Below are 18,321 nucleotides of genomic sequence, written 5' to 3'. Positions count from 1 at the left end.
TTTTTATTGAAGTATATAGTCAGTTTACAATGTTGTGTCAATTTCTGGTGTAAAACATTGTCTTTTTATTTTCATAAATCTACCTGCTTTCTGTCATAGTAAACATTACTTAGAATTTATTTTCCTCTCAGAACTTTTAAATAGTCATTAGGTCTATGCACTGCCTGGAATGTTTTGTTTTCTTCGCGTTCTCTGCCATATGCTAGTAATTTTCAGCAAGTCTGTATTTACATGAATTTGAATTGGGCAAATAATATGAAATAAAAATATTATAAACATTATAAAATCTCATTTTATAAGCAAAATTTAAAATATTTCAAGTTTCATCAGATTAAATTTTTTTTTTTTTTTTTTTTTTTTGCTTTTGTTAATTAATCGTTAGGTCAAGAATCATTTCAAAGCTGACCAGACCAATGGTAAAATCTGCACTGACACTATTGCCACATGGTGGCGCCACCTCCACCGGTAAGCAGGCACCTCTGCAGTTTTTCATCAGGATCGTGGCAACCACACTGTTCATAGGCATTGGAAATTTGGCTTGTGATTTTAGTGTCATCAAAAACCTGTTTTAGATGGGGGTGTAGCTAAGTGGTAGAGTATGTGCTTAGCATACATGAGATCCTGGGTTCGATCCCCAGTACCAACGTTAAAAGAAAAAACACAAAACAAAAACACCTGTTTTATATCTTAAGGCAATTTCACCCAAGCATGATGCCTTGTCTTAAGGGAAGACTGAAAAAATGCTCCCGGATTAATAAACTGGGAACAGAATTTAGGTGTGATAGGAAACCATGCAGGAGGTCAAAACAGCCCACGATGACAGGCCAAGAGTTTAGCTTAGAAGAAGGCATTTGTACATATGAGAAATGATGCTGAGAAAAATTAAAAATAGCACTAAGGTGAACATTAGCCACAACGACTGCAGATCTGCGCCTTCTGAAACTATGCCCCTTACTTGCTCCCATGGGAAAATTTGACTTAAATTATTTGTGTTGAATTACACAAGAACTTTAGGAAAATGTTACGAAGTGTGATCACCCTGAAAAATTCTATTCCTGAATAAGGGTTTTCTGCTTTTAGAATTTTTTTTATATACATCATCTTGCCTGGGCCACACTGGGCCTGTGGGGAAGGTGGGGTGTGGGACCACTTTTACACCTGATGAAATCGAGCACCTGGCATCTGGGCAATTGATCCAAGTCGTGGCTGGGAAGGGGATGCATCAGGACTGAAAATCCAGCTTTCCAACTCCTCATTCAAAACTCACTCAAGGTCCTTCGCTATTCCAGGATTTTAGTTATCACAAAACCCTGTCTTCTTAAAGAGTCTCCTTCCTAACCCCATCAAAAATTTAAATATGTGAAAAATGAAAGTGATGGTCAATTGAATTCAGTGCTCTGAATAGTAGAATAATTTTGAAAATTAAATATTTCTACTGAAAATTAGATCACTTTTTAAATTTTCTTTGAAAAATTACAATTCCCATGAGGTAAAATTTCTAGCCCAGGAAAGGAAATCTTCCTCTTTCCCTGTCACTTAGTCTCTGCCCCTCCCTGGCCCTTCCCCCTCCCTGGAGGCAGCCTCTGTCACTAGTTTCTTAGGTGAATTTCCAGAAAGAGTCATTAATTTATATATCATAATATAGTATGGCAGTTTTTTTTCAGAACATAGAATTTAGGTACTATACATACTGTGGTATCCACATGCAAATTTATATCCTTTTTTTTAACACAAATAGTAGCATATTATACACACTGTTCTGTACCTTAATTTTTTTCACTTAATGATGTCCCTTGGAGAGATAAAATGATGTATCAGTGTTGGTATGTAAAGAGGTCCACATCCTTTCTAAGAGCTGCCTGGTTTGCCATTGTATGGTTGCACATTTAATTCATTAGATGCTGATGGATTTTTACGTGGCTTTGCCAATTAGAACTGGCTAAGCAGTATTTACTCACTTACCCTTTCCCAAGGGAGCATATTGACCTTTTCAAAAAGGACAACTTGACTATTTTACAGGGTTGGTAAAAACTGAGGGTGACCTGTCCCCATTTACCAAAAGCATTTCTAATTTTGTAGCATTGTTTTAAAGGCTACTTTGTTTTGAAAAGTAGCCAAAATACAGAACTGCCCCCAAGTAAATTAAAGTGCAGCCTGGGGCAGCTGAGACTGGCTTCAGATCCCAGATAAATGTAGAGTGAAAAAAACAGAATGCTGCAGGCTTCCCATACCTGCCAGCTCTCCGCCCCTTGTCGCCCTCTCTCTGGGCTGCAGAGCCTTCTGGAAAGCTGCCGCCTGGCCCGGGTCAGATTGCTTACACACTGCTGCCTCCCAGGCCAGTGTTCCCAACCTTAAGCCAACGCACATTTATAGAACATTTCCATGTGATCCTGGGGAAGACAGACCGCAGGCGGAGGGCAGTGCTGAAAAGTCGGAACATCAGGAAGAGAGGACCTTTCCCCCCTTCTCTGCTCTTCATGCTAAAAGGATACTGGGTAAGTAAGTCTCAGATTGATAGCTTTAATCCTTTGAGCAATGTATGGCTTGGCTACTGAGTTTAGAGCATAAATGCACTTTCTTTCTTCTCTTTCTTTCTTTCTTTCTTTCTCTTTCTTTCTTTCTCTCTCTCTCTCTCTTTCTTTCTTTCTCTCTCACTCTTCCTTCCTTCCTTCCTTCCTTCCCTTCCTTTCTTTTCCCTTATAAAGAGAAATTGAAGGCCCACCTGTGTTTTCTTATTTGCCCCCTCTGATTGTCTCCTGAGCCACATGAACTGTGTTTTTTCTTTCCAAAAAGTTACCAGCTGCTTTTGGTAGGATAAGTCCTCATTAACCTAGACCTTATTCTCTTCCTTTCTAAAACAAGGATTGGGCTAGGTGGTTACTGAAATTTCTTCTGGCTTTTGTTACGATTCTGCCCATGGCAAATTGGGTTTTCAAGTATTTATGATCCTGTGGAGTGATGATTTAAGAGAGCCCTGAAGGCCTAATGCACCAAGACTTTGTAGGGAAAAGTTATTTTAAAACTGGCGACAGTGTTGATTTTGACCTGTATGCACAGTGTTTCTCTAGACTCACACAAGTACCTTTTCAGACCTGTTTCTGACGCTGTGGCTGCCAGCTTGAGCTGCCATGTGATCTCAACAAAAGCTGTGTGTTTCTGAGTTTGACGTGGTGTCACTTATAAGGGAGTCGTCAGATCACACTGAAGTGAGGCAGAATTTTAAGCCTCATGAGAGAATCCAACAGTTCAGTTAAACATAGCAGAGTGTGAGTGTGTATGTGTGTTTGTGTGTGAGTCTGTGTGTCCTATCTCCAAGCAACAGAAATGCACAGACTGAAGTTCTTCATCCCACTTACACCGTGCACAACCTAGTGTGTAACACCTGCATTATGCGTGTATAGAGGGGGCAAAACTCCTCCCAGTGTTAGCTGCTGCTTCCACATTGCCCCCCCCCATCCTTTCAGGGAATCCCTGTTGGCTCTTTTGGGGTCGTCCTGCTCTCAGTTCTGCTTCTTCCTGCATGGAAGATGAAACCAGGTGGGTCTTGTAGCTGTTGGTGGTTGAAGTTCGGGGGAAACCTTATTATCCGGTTTTGTTGTAAATGTCTGCAGGTTTTCGGTTTTTCTATCTAGTTGCTCTGTCTGTTTATACGAGGGGATTTGGGAAGATCTTAAAACTCTGCTGCCACCATATTCCCGGAATTCCACTTGTCAAGTTTCTGTTGCAACCAGGGAGACCAGTTCGCTTCTGCAGGTGTTGTACTGGGTAGCAATAAGGATCTGGCCCAGAAGCGCAGGGATTAGGGAAGAGAAGGGCACAGGGAAAGAGACACTGGAAGGAGAGTTCAGAGGGCTCCATGGGTAGATATTGGAGAGAAAAGAGGAACGAAGCAGAGGGAAAAATAAAAGATAATCAGCTATTCCTTCAGTGTATTCAGCAAACATTTAAGTGATCCTGGGTACCAGACCCTGGGAGTTCTTGAGGGAAGGAGAAAAGAGTTTACATCACAGTCACACAATCTAGGCCCTCAGGGAGCTCCTGGGCTGGTGGGGAGGCAGATGCTAATCAAGCAAACACCCTGTGGTGCAGAATTACCTAGAGTCCCAGGGGATAGCGCTAAATGGACACAGTCCTCTCAGTGGGAATGGGAAAGTCAGGAGAGGGGTTGAGTTGAAGGAGAAAGATATCAAATGTGCATTTCAAGAGGTTGAGTGACTGTGAGTCATTCGAGTAGAGATATTTATCAGAGAGTTAAAAATGCGATGGGGGTGGGAGGGAGAAGTTAAGGCTGGCATCCAGATTTAGAGCCTTCTGCCTGAACTCAAGAAATGAAGTTATGAGAACCCATATGGAATCTTCCTAGGAGAAGACCAGGCTGGAAGACTGAATCCTGAATCTCATTAAGTGGCTTTACAAAGAGGGGAAGAAGAACACTGGAGAAGGAAGAAGAGAACAAGATTTAGCTCCTTTTAAAAAAGTCCTAAGTGGGAGAGTTTGTAGAGGAGGGTAGGGGTGACAGGGTCAGGTGCTGTTGAAATGCTGAAGGAGGAGGAAGGCTGAGAAGAGGCCACAGTGTAAAGGTCATGAGCAGCTTTTGAGTGTGTTTTCAATCCAGGGTCGTTTTGTTGTCAGAAATAGAAACTTTCAAAAAGGGACGGGATTGGTTGAGACTGGTGGCAAAGACATAGCTCTGGGTTGTAAAGTTCCCAGCTACCACCTGCTTCATTCCAGTCTGAGGATGGACTGGTCTCTGCTGGGCTCCTGGTCCCGCTCCTCCCTCAGGTCAGCACGCACAGACTCTGGGGTTCTCTGGCCTGGATCCAAACCCACATTGCTCATTGGCCCTGTGGCCTGTCACTGACTTCAAAGGCCCCTGTCAAACAGCAAGAGAGAAAATCTGCTTGGCCCAGCTGAAGCGAGTATTAAGCCCTAGTCCAATTAGCAATCTCTAGGAGGTGGGTTGGTGTGGTGGGCCAAGACTGCTCAGTCGGTGGGGGTGAGGTGGCAGAGAGGAGAAAATAATGGAAGAGCCGTTTTCAGAGCAAAGGACAAAGGCAGGCCATCAGAAGTTGCCTGCTCAAGAGTGGGACTTCATGGGAGTGGAGCAGTGGAAGCTGGGTTAAATGGTGGATTCTACTAACTGCATGCAAGGATGTGGACTTAATGGCCAGGGGCATGCGGCTGGTAGGGGACAGCACCAGGTGGCTAATAGGGCAGGGAGAGAGCCAGGACAAATGTAATTGACCAGGTGGTGGCAAACTGTCCAGCAGAGAACCAAACTCACTATGATGCTCACTCCGGTCCAATACTTTGATTCCCAAAGAGCTTTGAAGCCCAAGTGAAATTGTCTATCTCAGCACAGGACGTCTCACCCCAACGCCAAAGGCAGGATTTGGGGACCAATGCTGCATGTGGTGAGACAGCAAACAAGCAGCCGGACACTGACCAGAACGCTAATGCAGGAAAAAGACCCATTGAGGGCTTATCTGCACACTTTGAGGGTCACTGAATGCTAGGATTCTTAACTGAGCTATGTTCACAAGAGGTGGATACCAATGTTTTTTTATAATCCTAGCCTGGTAGGCAAGTTTGCACATGTGTTTCAGTCTTGGGCAATGCCCGTGTATAGCAGGAGCTGCTCGGAAGAGTTGCCACTTTGCCAACGTTTCATAAATGTTGCTAATGAAGGTGTTAAAAATTGACACAGGAGAGAGAGTCACTGGGATGAGTGAGCGCTCTGAGTTTGTGACCTAAAAAGGGGAAATTCTGCTCCACACTCAAGTCAGGGAACAGCCTTGGCTGAGTCCCGTGCCAGAATTGGTGCCAAAGAATTATAAAGAGATTAAACCCAGCGACAGAGGCAGCCGTTGCTCTAGCAGAGAGAGCTAACTTTGTGTAGTCAAGCTGCTTACATCTGTGTAGAGTTCCAGAATGACTAAAACTGGTTGTATCTCAATATTCTGGGGTTCCACAGAAATGTCCAGGCTCTACCAATGACCAACCCCCCTCAGAGTAGTTGCCTTTGATCCTTAGCAAATCCTCAGTTGCAAGACCTGGACCATGAAAGATGATTTCTTTCTGGTTGTGCTCCTTTTGTGTGACAGGATGGTGAAGGGTTTGGATGTAGGTGAAGCTGTAGTGGTCACTTCTAAACGGAGCCAAGTTTTTTATTTGGAGGGGACATAATTTTGTAGGTAATTCTATGAGCTTAAAAACCATGGCTCTGTATTCACTTTAGGGCATTCAAAAAATCATTCCTGAGACTCTGCTTCTGCTGAAACATATTGAAGTTCAAGTTAGGACCTGACGAAGGTATTTTGCATCTCCTATTTCATAGCAAACAGATGAGACAACGAACTCCTGAATCCTGGGCAGTCACAAGATCATCCTCTTATGTGTTCCAGTTCTTTGAAGAACATTTGGTGCGGTTATTGTTTGCATCACCTGGTGGAAGCTTCACATTCAGCATTTGCTGGGTGTGCTTCCTTCTCCCCCAACACCAGCCGGCCCAGAACTCACAAAAGATTGAAACTGCAAATGGCTTCTCCTCATTTAGCATAAACAAAGAGATTCAGGTTTACCTATCTTGGTCAATGGGTTTGGGGGAAATGACCCAACTACAGATGCCAATGTTGGAGAAGCAACTAGACAGAGAAGGAACAAAGCCCACGAACAATTGTTGGTACCAGAGCTTCTGGCTGGAGGGGCAGACCCCAGTAGTAGGAAATTCAGGAAGTTATCCTTCGGGAGCTGTGTTTATACATGGCAAGATCAGTCCTCAGCCAGGCGCAAAGTACCAGGAGCCAAACCAACATAGATGGGAGGGAAAGGCTGAACTAGGGCTTGGGAAGCAACACTTGGACTTAGAGGTCCATTGGAGACACTGGGTCCCACATCTAAAGTTTGACGAGGAAATTTGGTTTGGAAAATGCAAATCAAAGTAGCCCAAACCACTGGCAGACCACCTTGACCCATGCTTAGGAAGGGATGACCTCATTCTGAAGTTCACCACTGACAGGGCAGAGACTGGCTCAGCCACGACTGGCTCGAGAACTGGAGTGGACCCTAGACACACGCAAAGGAGGGAGGATTTCGTTTCCTCCCTCCCACACTCTCTCTCTCCTTTCCCTCTCTCATCTTTTATTATGGACTTTCCAAGCATGCACAAAGGTAGAGAGACTATTACAATAATCCTCATATACCCATTAGTAGTTTCAAAAATTATCTACCTATGGAAAATCTTATTTCATTTATTAATCTACTTTTCACTAATATCTACCCTCTCCTCCAACTGTGATACTGTTTTAAAGTAAATCATGCCATCATTTAATCAGTAATACGTATCTCTAAAAGATGAGGACTCTTTTTTATATGTGTATAACCATAATATTATTATCATACCTAAAAAAGTTTATAAAGAATTATAATCATTCCTTAGTATTAGAAATCCTGTCAGTACTCAAATATCATTGATTGTCTTCATTTTTTCAGTTGGTTTGTTTCAATCAGGATCCCAACAGAAACCATAAACTGCTTTGGATTGATGTATCTCTTAAGGCACTTTTCTGTTCTACACCCTCGACCCCAAATTCCATAGCTTTTCTATATCCTCCTCTGTATATGTCCTCCAGAAATTTCCTATGTCTTCCACCATTATATCTGTCTTTTTCTGTAAATTAATTTTGTCTTCATTATAAGAGTTAATTTTTAAGTCCTTGTCTACTAGTTCCAACTTCTAGGTCATCTGAGTCTACTTTATTTTGATTGTTTCCCCTCTTGATTGTAGGTCCTCTTTTCCTGTTTCTTCACATAGCTAGTAGTCTGTCATTGGATATTGGATATTTTAGTGATATGTGTAGATATTGGATTCTGTTCTCTTCCTCCAAATACTACTGTATTTTCTTCTATAAGCAGTTAAATTACTTGGAGATTGCTTTGATCATATGGAAGCTAAATTTTAGACCTTATTAAGGTAGGTCTATTTTGATTTAGCCCTTAGTCCTAGGGCATAATCCTTAGTCTTGAAATAGTATCCTTATTCTTAGGGTATGATTCTTCCAGGGTGTCAATGTGAAACTTGGGGTATCTACCAGGTCCATCTAATTCCATGGGATTTGATCTCCAAACAACCTCTTGGCACTGGGCAGCTGTCAAACCATTTCTCAGATTTTTCAACTTCCAGCCACTGTTTTTTCTTGAGCTCTTTGGCGCTCACCCTGAGGATGTGCATTTTAGGAATCAGCTAGAGATTTGAGGGGAGTTTGTGTGCAAATTTGGGGGCTCCTCTTCTGTGGCTCCTTCCTTTATGAGCTTCCACCCTCAATTCCAGCCTCTCTGGCAGGCTCAAACTTTGTTTCTTCAACTTAGCAAAAGTACAACTTTCTGCTTGAGTTTTGGCCCCCTTTATCATATAGATGGGGAAGGGCCGCCATTGAAGAAGCCAGTTAAACGTGCTCTTATGCAGTTTTAATCTCTAAACACAGAGATTCCTCTCTCTCTCGTCCTCTGTCCTTCCCTTGCAATTATTTGTTAAGGAAATTGGGTCATTTTCCTGTAGAATTTCCCACTCTTTGGACTTTGCTGTTAGCATCCCAGCGGTGACATTTCTCTATTCCCTATATTTCCTGTAAAGTGATACTTAGATCCCTAGATGTAGAGGCTTGATCAGATGCCTTTTTATGTTGGCAAGGATACTTCACAGGTGATGCTTTATACATCCCACAGCATCACACCAGGTGAAATTTAACGTCTAGTGGTCTCTTTTATTGCTGTATTAAGACTAATTGATTGAGTTCAGATATTCTCATCCTATATAAAGTTCCCCATCAGCTTTTCACTTAATGCTGTTTGCATTGAAGATTATCTACATCTATTATTTCTTTTTTTATACCCCACCCTACTGCATCTATTATTTCATTAAGGTTTGCAAAATGATGATTTTGTAATTCTATTATTCTTTCTTCATTTATTAGTTGTGATTTTTTAATAAAGAAGTTCCTATCCTCAATTATTTGGATATCCTGAAATACAGTCAGGTTCTATGCTTGATTATTTACATTTCCTGATTACCTAGAATTCTTAAAAGGTGACCAATGAGGTTTATTGAGGGAAGGAGGGATATCATTACAAAGTAATGGAAATTAATATATTTTCAATCCATTGAAATAATTCTTTTTGATCAATTCCTGGATATCTCACTTGTCTGCGGTATGTTATTTTCTGAATGTGGTGCTAGAATTTTTTTGCTAGTATATTTTTAGAAAGATTTTTGCATCAATATTCATGAGTGATAATGATCTACATCACTCATACAGTAATCCATCTTTATTTGTTGCCATCTTTATCAGGTTTAGGAATCAGTATTATTTTTCATAAAACAATTTAGAGCTTTTTCTGCCTTTGCAATGCTCTGGAGTAATTTATAGACATGGGGACTATCTGATCTTTGGTTTTGGTAGAATTCTCCTGTGAAATCAACTGAACCTTGTGCTTTTTTGTAGTATAGCTCTTCATAAATTTATTTTCTGGTATGGAAAATTGGTATGTTAAACTTTTCTACTCTAATGAAATCAATTTTGGTAACTTGAATTTCCCTAGGAAATTATCCATTTCATGCATTTTTTTTTTAATTTGCAAAGAGGTATGCAAAGCAGTCTCATAATTTTTACAATTTCTTCTGTTACACTGGTTATTTCCCTCTTGTCATTTTTGTGTGTGTGTGTGTGTGCGTGCATTCATGCTTTCTCTCTTTCTCTTCTTGATCAAGTTAGCTAGTAATTTTCTATTTTGTGAATTGTTAAAGAACTACAATTTTGATTTGTTCCATTAGATTGCTTATTTTCCTGTTCTTTACTTCATTAATTTCTGCTTTCATCTGTATTATTTTTCTTCTCTGTACTTTCCTTAGTTTATTTAGTTTTTCCTTTCCTAGATTTTTGACTTGGGATTTTAATTCATTAGTTCCTTCATTACATTTTCACTGATAAATATGTTTAGTGTAATGAATTTTCCTCTGACCCCTGCTTTAAACACATTCCTGTTTTCTTATTTAATTTTTCACTATCTAGTGTATCAGAGGCCCCCCTCCCCAACAGCCTTTAACACCCACTCTTGCCCTTAACAAAGAGCTTGTTCTGGTTTCTTTTTTCCCTCTCTGTCTTCTTCCATTTTTTTAGATGCATCATTTCTACTTTGTTAAATCAAATAATATTTGTACATTAGTCTTCCATCTTTGCCCTTCCACCTTTGTTTTAGTCTTAGATGAACATTTACATATTTTAAAATCCTCATCACCAGTCCTTTTGCTACAGTTTTCTCAGTCATCACTTGGTTAGATGAGATACACCCTCTAGTAGATTGCCTGGGATGGAATCTGATTGGAAGCAGAATTCAGTAAGTTATTATATGTTGAAAATTGTTTTTCTCTAGCCTTGATATACGAAGAATAGCTTGGCTGGATATAAAATCCTTCATTCACACTTTAGTTCATGGAGTTTTTTGTTTTCTTTTTAACGCTGCTCCATTGTTACTTTGCTTTCTGTATTGATTTTTTAAAATATGATACTAGTCTAATTATTTTGTCTTTGAAAATTATTTGCTGTTTCTTTCCGGAGGTCATGAGAATTTTATCTTTTATCTTTGAAATCTATGGTTTACTAGGATATGTTTTGGAATTGATTGTTCTGTGTAAATTTTTGCAAGTATTTATCCTTTTCAATGTGTAGATTCAGGTATTTTCTTTTTCTGAAAAGTTTTCTTGGATCAAAGTTTTAAATATTCACTCTGTTCCCTTGTTTTATTTTTATTTCAGGGACAATAATAGGGATATTACTCCTCTTCGTTTTCCATTTCAGTATTTTCTCTTTGAACCGATTTGCTTCTTTCTTATGTCATTTCTCATTCTCTTCCTCATTTTCCTGACTTTCTTCAATGTGTTTTATTAAATATTTATTTGAATCTATTCTCTCTTGGGTGCCTTGTGATTTATTTATTTCTGAGGTTATTTAGCTGTTTTCTGTTTCTTTCCTGAGTCCAGTCAACAGTCTTTTCATTCCTCCCTGATTTTTGTTTACTGCATTTTTAAATTTGAGTCAAGATGTTTTGCATATACTCAGATGCTTATTTGAGAATATTGAGTTCTGTTTGGTGTATTGACTCACAGTTTTGTTCTACTTCCTCGCTGTCTTTAGGGTGTGGGAAAGGTTTTCCTCAGGTGATATGTGTGAAATGTCTCATGATGATGATGATGATGATGATGATGATGATGATGATTATTATTACTATTATTGGCAATAGCTCTGTACGGGTTTGCTGACCTTCCTCTTGTCCATTTGTATAGCCTTGGGATGCTCTCCAGGATTCCTAGGTTAATAGTGCCCTGTTCTGTCCGTAGGGCATCTATGTTTGGTGTAATAGGGTGGGGCGGTTTTGTGAGTTCTCTGATTTTGTGTTTCTCTCCTTTTCTTGTCGGACTCTAAATTTTCTCTTTTTTCCTTCTTTTCCCCATTGAACACCCAGTTGTCACAGTGTTTCTTCTATAGCTTTTGCTTTTATCTCCCCTTCCCCAGAGCAGTGCCTTTTGAAGACTACCGTTTTACGTGGTGCCTGTCTCTTTAAACGCCCTGTGCTTTGACGCCGCTCCCCTGCAGCCCTCGCCCAGACCAGCTCAGACACTTCGGTATTTTCTGACTCAGGGTGGACTTCATCGTTCTGACAATAATTTTAGATCAGCGTAGGCTCCCTTCTTCTGTCTTTTCCACCGCTTTTCTAGTATCGACAAAAAATATTCATCAATAGTCAATCAGAGAAAGAAGTGGAAATTTTTGTTCCAGGCAAATTGAGGATTATAACCCGGGAGACAGCCTCTCAGAGCGCCCTGAGAACTGTTCCAAAGAGGTGAACAGGGAGTCCAATATATGTGTGATTTCGGAGCAGGGGTACATGTTATTGTGATCAAGCACACGTTTCAGTAGAAGTCGGCTGCCAGCCACAAGAAACAGATATCTTAGTTAATGGTTTTAGTGTTTTTCTAAGTATGGGAAGATGCAAGAATCCATGTTCATACATATTTCTCCTGAAAATATCTAACTATCCAAAGGCCTCGTCTGTCAGTTTTCCCAGAGCGCAGAGCGCCTCATCCTGATCTTTGCCTTGAATTCCTTTCAGGGTGTATTGTGGATCAGCGACTGCAGTGAATGATGACTTGATTCTTGTAGACTGGATGGTGGCAACAGTCTTTATTTTGCATCCCTTCCCTTTTGGTCTTAATTTCAACCAAAGTTTGGAAGGCGTTCCGTGACTAATTGTCCCATCGCACTGGGAATGCTCATTCCCAGGACGGGCGAGGGTTTTGTTGGTAGACCACTCACTGTGCTATTACTGGACTAGGCCCTGTTAGCAGTAGCCCAAAGCCTCTGGGCCACCTGCCTTGCTAGTCTGCTGTGATCCAGGAAACAGTTGCCTCTTGAGCTTCTTCCTATGTCTAGAGTTACACTATTACAGTCATTGACCTTACAGGGCTATATATTTGATCGATTGTTTCAAGGTGCTTAGTCATTAATTTTATGTGAGGATCAGTCACATGTTTGGAAATGCAAGAAACAATGATCTCATAAAATAGGCAGAATACAAGTAATATAGCTAGTAACATTCGTAAGGTCCTAAGGAAGTATTCAGGCTAAGAACTTCCATTAGGTGCCGCCCAGAATCTCCCCATGTTGTCTGACCAGTCTGTTCTGCACCAGTTGCTGTCTTTAAGGGGTGTGATGTATCAGCATTGTACATAAAGTTCACCAAAGATGTCTGCACGTACAAGGTGAGCGGTGGGTCGATGTGACCCCTACAGGATTGAGAAAGGAATGTTATCTTCCAAGGAGTTACATGGCTGGTGTCAGGAGAAAAATTGATCTTTTGGGCTGAGCAGGCATTTCTGCCTCTGGGGAGTCTGGTTAATGCATAAGGCAGGTGCATAGTGCACACTGGAGGGGCGGGAGGAGGCCCAAATGGGTGGAGAAAATTTTTATGGTCAAACTTTTCTTATCTTGCCTTAAAATGTGAATTTTTAGTTCATCGCTAGGGTACTAGGTCTGTCTGTGCTTCCCACAAAGCTCTGTGCTGGGGTGAGGGTGGGAGCATGAGAAACTGTGCTCTGGGGCTACCTGACTTCTCTTTTTATTCATAGTTATTTTGAAGAGTGCTTAAACTTCTCTGGGCTTTTACATACATTTTCTTGCTCCTTCTCATTGTTTTATATCATTTGGGGAGGAAATATGGAAGGCAGGTGGCTAGGACACCTCTCTTGTTTCCAGCTACCCCCAAAGCTAACTTAAAAATAGGAAAATATGATTAAGTTGTTCTTGTTCTTGCTGAAAAGAATAGTACTGAACAAAGTCTTCTTTATGAGGATTTTTAAATTATATAATAACTATTATTATCCATTTTTTAAAGATAAATTTAAAATAATCTTGTCTGAGGAACAGGTTTTAAAAAGCTATTTTCTATTTTACATGAGAAAATTGCCTGATGTTCACCAAAACTCTTTGTAAAGCCTAATAATTGCATTTGCAAAGTCTTATTATGTCATATAGAAAGCAAATATCTTCAATTTCTTAACTCAGCTCTTGCATATGACTCATCCGTGTTAATATCTTTGGCTCTGATGTGATTGGCACCAATATGCCATCTATACTCAAGATCGCTGTGTTGTTTGCATTGAAACAGACTTCCCACCCCTCGTTACACCCTCCCTCCACCCACCCCTTAGCCCAGAGTTCCCAGTTAGGTTGATGCTGTATTTGATTTCCAGAAGTGACAGCACAGTTCAGCTGTCGGATTCAAACTCATGTCTGAATTTTTTGAGGATTTCAACAGCTTGTTTTCATAAGACCAATATCCAGTCTGCAGAGAAGGGCTATATGGAAATTGCGAGTAAGGGGAACCTTATATCTAAATGTATCATCAAATATCTGTTTTAGGAGGGAAAAAAAAGAAACCCCTTTCTGCAAATCAATATGAACCTTCATGTTTCCATTTTGGGCTGAGGGTCTATGCATGGTTTGTAACAGTGGGATGCTCAGAGCATCATCCTCAGGGCGATGACACTCAGTCTGGCATAGACCAAGGTGACGCTAGTAGTCACCCATCAAGGGGCCTTTCTTGTAGGTTGTCATCTCACCGCTGGAGGGGGATTTGATCCATCATCCGTCAATCCTCCCTTACATGGCATCTTTTGTGATATCTTCAAGATCTTCAAGATGGCTAGTCAGAGTCACGTAGAAAGGAAAGTTAAACGGACCCTCCAGGGGAAATCTTATATTACTTTTGCCGTGTAATAAAGCACCCCGAAATTTGGTGATTTACAATAACCACCTAATTCTGTGGATTGGCAATTTGGGCTGGTCTCAGCTGTCATCCCCTTATGCGTCTGTGGTCAGCTGTGGGCTGGCTAACTGATGGCAACCACTCATCAGCCATGAAAATGAGAGAGGATGCTGATTCAGTGTAGTCCCAGAACAAGGCAAATTGTGGTTGGCCCTTGAGTAAAGGCCTGCAGCCCAGTCTAAGCTGATGGTCCATAGTTAGCTGGATTGTCCTTGTTGGTCCTCAGGCCTTACCACTGGCCATTGTCCAACCTATGCCTCGTGGTGGTCACTATTGTCCAGAGCCCTCAGTCCAGTGCTCATGGAATCATGCGTGGGATCTAGACTACTGAGCAATAGAAATAACTTTCCAGTGATTCAGTATAACTCTTCCCATACAAGATGCATATTCCCAGGTTCAAAACTTGGAAAGCATTAACACCAAAGGTACCTGGGCTCTGTCCCCCCCCAAAAAAATTCCATCTCGTGAACTAGACCTTTTAAGACCTGTCTCAAGCCTCCTAGGATGTGATTGCCAATGGAGACCCCAAGTCTCCCCATTAAAAAGCAGCACAGGGTTGCAAAGCTGTCCTGGCACAGGCATCCTCTATGCTTCCTGAGATAGCCTCTATCCCCAGGTGGGCTGCGACCCTTCCCACCACCCCCAGCCACACTGTGTCCTTGCTCACCCAGCCCTCTGCCTGCTCCCCGCCCTGACTGCTTCTGCTGGCACAGTCCCGCACTTCTGATCCCTCCAACCTGACTGTGCCCCTAAGTCAGTCCCCATACAATTCTCTGGTTTCAGTACCTTCCTGCTCGATCTAACCTAGGGCAGGTCTAGGCTGAGCCCCCACCCACCTCACCCTACAACCTCCTCCACCACTCCAGGCAGAGACAAGTTATAAGAAATGAGATATGTACTTTTAGGCAGCAAAAACCTGGAAATAACTTAGTATCCATTGCAGCTATTGAATATGATATTGTAGCGATGGGGGAATGTTTTTGATATGTTACTGTTAAATGTGGGGGGAAGCAGTTTCAAAAAGAGTACAAATAGTATGTATGAGCCCCAATTTTGGTTTTGTGGGTTTTATTTAAGTTTATGAATATATGCTTACCCAGACGTCAACTGGGGTCTCCCTGCCCTTTTAGGCTCAAATCCATGCCTAGTGGGTCTCCAATGTCCACCCCCAGATTTCTGTGAATCCCAAAGGCTTACACACTCTGGTCTTCTTTACATTCAGGCTCCTGCTTCATGTGGTCTCTGTTCCATATTGCAGTGACCCAAATATGAATGAAATGAGCCCCTTCTTCAAGTTGCACCCCCCCCAATTCCTGCCAAAAACCAAACACAGCAGAACAAAGTACTCACAAAGCATTCATGAATGTAGCATGAAGACGGGGGGAGAGAAGAGGGCTTTGCAGCACAATGAAAGAAAACAGCTTCAAAATGACATTTGGCATTCATGCGGTTCAGCTGTCCTCAGTCACCCCATTTCAGGGGAAGTTCTGCCGGCCCTTTACCTTATTCTCTACCTCACACCAAAGGCCAGCTTCACCTCCTCCAGCCCCCAATTCCTTCCTCTGACCCTGTGTTCTCTTCTCTGACCTTCCTCCTCACCAAACTTCGAGTGCTCTCATTTCACGTGGGGACCAATGTGACTATCTTAGTTTACGGAACTCCAGCTCCTGCCAATACTTGCCCCTAAACAGATTAAATCAAGTTCTTTTCCTAAACTAAGATTGTTCCTGCCCGAGGGGAATTCTGCGCTAGGCTTGTGAAGGAGCCCAGGCTAGCCTGCTGGAGGATGAAAGAGAGCTGAGATGCTCCAGCCAACAGCTAAGACTCTTTAAATTTGAGCCAATTACCTAAACTCTCTGGCCTTATGTTCATCCCCTGTAAAATGAAAGCCTTGGACTAGTCACCGCTTCTCCACAGCAGGCCAGTGGCTCACTGCTGTGCCACAGTTACAGGGGCCAGAATCGCAGTCCCCTCAAGCCTTGGTGTGGCCAGGTGGGGCCTGAGCAGTGGCTGAGCCCTCCAGCAGCCTTGTCCCCGATCAGAGGCTGTATAACTGTGATCGTATTCTGCGTGCTGAGGTGTGAAAAGGTTGGCGAGCCGTGTGACAGGCTGGACCTGGAGTCCCTCCCAGTTCTAACAGCTTGTGACAGAGATTGACATTTGGATGACAGGCTATGACAGGGTCAGAGTTTGTTGTTGGCGATGATCGGGAATCCTAAACTTCTTAAGAAAGTGAGAACTGATGATGGCATGAACTCGCTTTGCTCACTCACTTAACTGAACACACCGCTTCCAATGCAGAGAGTCCTGAACCAGGAGAAAGACGACCCACGTTTGGACCCCAGCTCTTCCTTTGTATCCTCCCCTTAGCCTCTTCTTTGCCTCCCTCCCTTGTCTCTGAGGCCACCTAGAAATTTTGCTGTGAAAAGCCCAGGCTTGGACTTTTCAGTCAGAGTCAAGTCAGGAGACAGAAATGTCCCAGTTATTTTAACAGTGAGAATTTAATATAAAGAATTGTTATTTAGGTCAATGTAAAGGCAAAAAGCAAACTCTAAGGTCTGATGGAAGTTAGCAACTGCAGAAAGCAGTTATCACACTTAGGGCTTAGGGAGCAAAGAGACGGAGGAATTATTAATTAGACGTTTGGAGGAGGGGCCCCATAGAAGGGAACCTCAGACCTCTGTGGAGGGGTTTCCAGTGAGCCAGGGCTGATGTCTACGAAGCTAGCTCTGTAAGAGTTGCGGAAATGGCAAACTGGCCCCCACTGCTGCCCTGGGAGGGAACTGCTGCTGCTGCTGCGGGGAAGCAGTGAACCTGGGGCGATGCTCCCAGAAGCAGGAAGCGTGTGCTCTGCTTCCTCCTTCCTTTTCTGGCCTCTGCCTCCTCCTGGCAGAGCCTCACAAGGAACAGTTAGCAAAGCAGAAATGGGGTTTTCCGACTACCCCAGCATCTGAATATAGTGGGTTTGGAGGTGAGAAACAATAACGTAATAACTGACCTGGCTCTCCCCAGCACAGGGGCTGGGTATGTCAGCTTTGTGTCTGATTTCTGGGGCACCAGAGCAGGTGATTTCTAAGTTCCTCCCAATCCTCATGTTCTCCAAGACTGGACTTTTTGCACCAAAATTTCTAGGTGGCCTCAGAGACAAGGGAGGGAGGAAGAGAAGGGGCTAAGGGGGAGGATATGAAGGAAGAGCTGTCATCTCACTCACGCCCCGTGGAGCAGCCAGGTCCACTGTGCCCATGAAGTCCCCTGCCAGGGCAGAAAGCAGGCAGTGTCTCTCAATAAATCCCTTTCCCAGGCTACGGCTGTTTGTTTATATTAAAACAGGAACATGATAACAGAGCTATAAGTAGCTCCGTGCTCAGCTGTGCAAGGTAGGGAGTTAGAACAACTGAATTCAGCCACTGGAGGGGGAAGCTGAGGCCACCTGCCTGTCCAGGATGAGCGTCGGGGCCATTTGTGGGAACAGCAGCTGGCTGAGGTCTCGGCTTGTTAAGAAACCAAAGGAGCTGCTGGGTCAGAAGAACCTGAGCTCATCCCCGGTGAACAGACAACCTGGACTCATGCAGTCGGAGCCTCCCACATCCTTGGCTGACGCAGGACCTGGATGGCTGGAGGCCACTGTGCCCAGAGGGCAATGCCACACAGGAAAAGGGGAGTCTCATCTGATCTTGCTGGTCTGGTCTGGAGCTGACACCAGAGCCTGCAGAGCCCTGGTCAGGGAGGCCTGCCTGTAGGAAGCAAGCCTATCTGAGACCAGTTCTGGTTCCAGCCCTTGCTTGTAGCGAGACGATGGGTAAGTCATTTTCACTATCGAGGCCTCAGCTGCCTCATCCGTGTTGGAGACAATCCCCAGGGTTCTTCCAGCACCAACAATCTAAATGACTCAATGCAGAAGAAGAATCAAAACATATCCAGCCTTTAAAACATACGTTTTTC

The 18,321-nt window shown here is 42.8% G+C and overlaps 1 protein-coding gene across 11 annotated transcripts in view; it reads left to right on the top strand.

The window, feature by feature from the left end:
- The first annotated feature begins 2,335 nt into the window (after window positions 1–2,335).
- TACC2 (transforming acidic coiled-coil containing protein 2) overlaps window positions 2,336–18,321 on the top strand; it is a 196,543-nt gene continuing 180,557 nt past the window's right edge. For 4 of the 11 annotated variants that reach the window (XM_074373514.1, XM_074373513.1, XM_010969896.3 and 1 more), the window contains exon 1: window positions 2,336–2,495. The gene's annotated coding sequence lies outside the window, so the exon portion shown is untranslated. The remainder of the gene's footprint in view (window positions 2,496–18,321) is intronic. The other 7 variants (XM_045506512.2, XM_074373512.1, XM_074373507.1 and 4 more) reach the window with 3 other exon arrangements.

Source organism: Camelus bactrianus, chromosome 11, assembly GCF_048773025.1.
Source record: "Camelus bactrianus isolate YW-2024 breed Bactrian camel chromosome 11, ASM4877302v1, whole genome shotgun sequence".
NCBI lineage: Eukaryota > Metazoa > Chordata > Mammalia > Artiodactyla > Camelidae > Camelus > Camelus bactrianus.
Note: the sequence above shows the minus strand (reverse complement) of the source record. Positions and strands in the feature narration are given on the sequence as shown.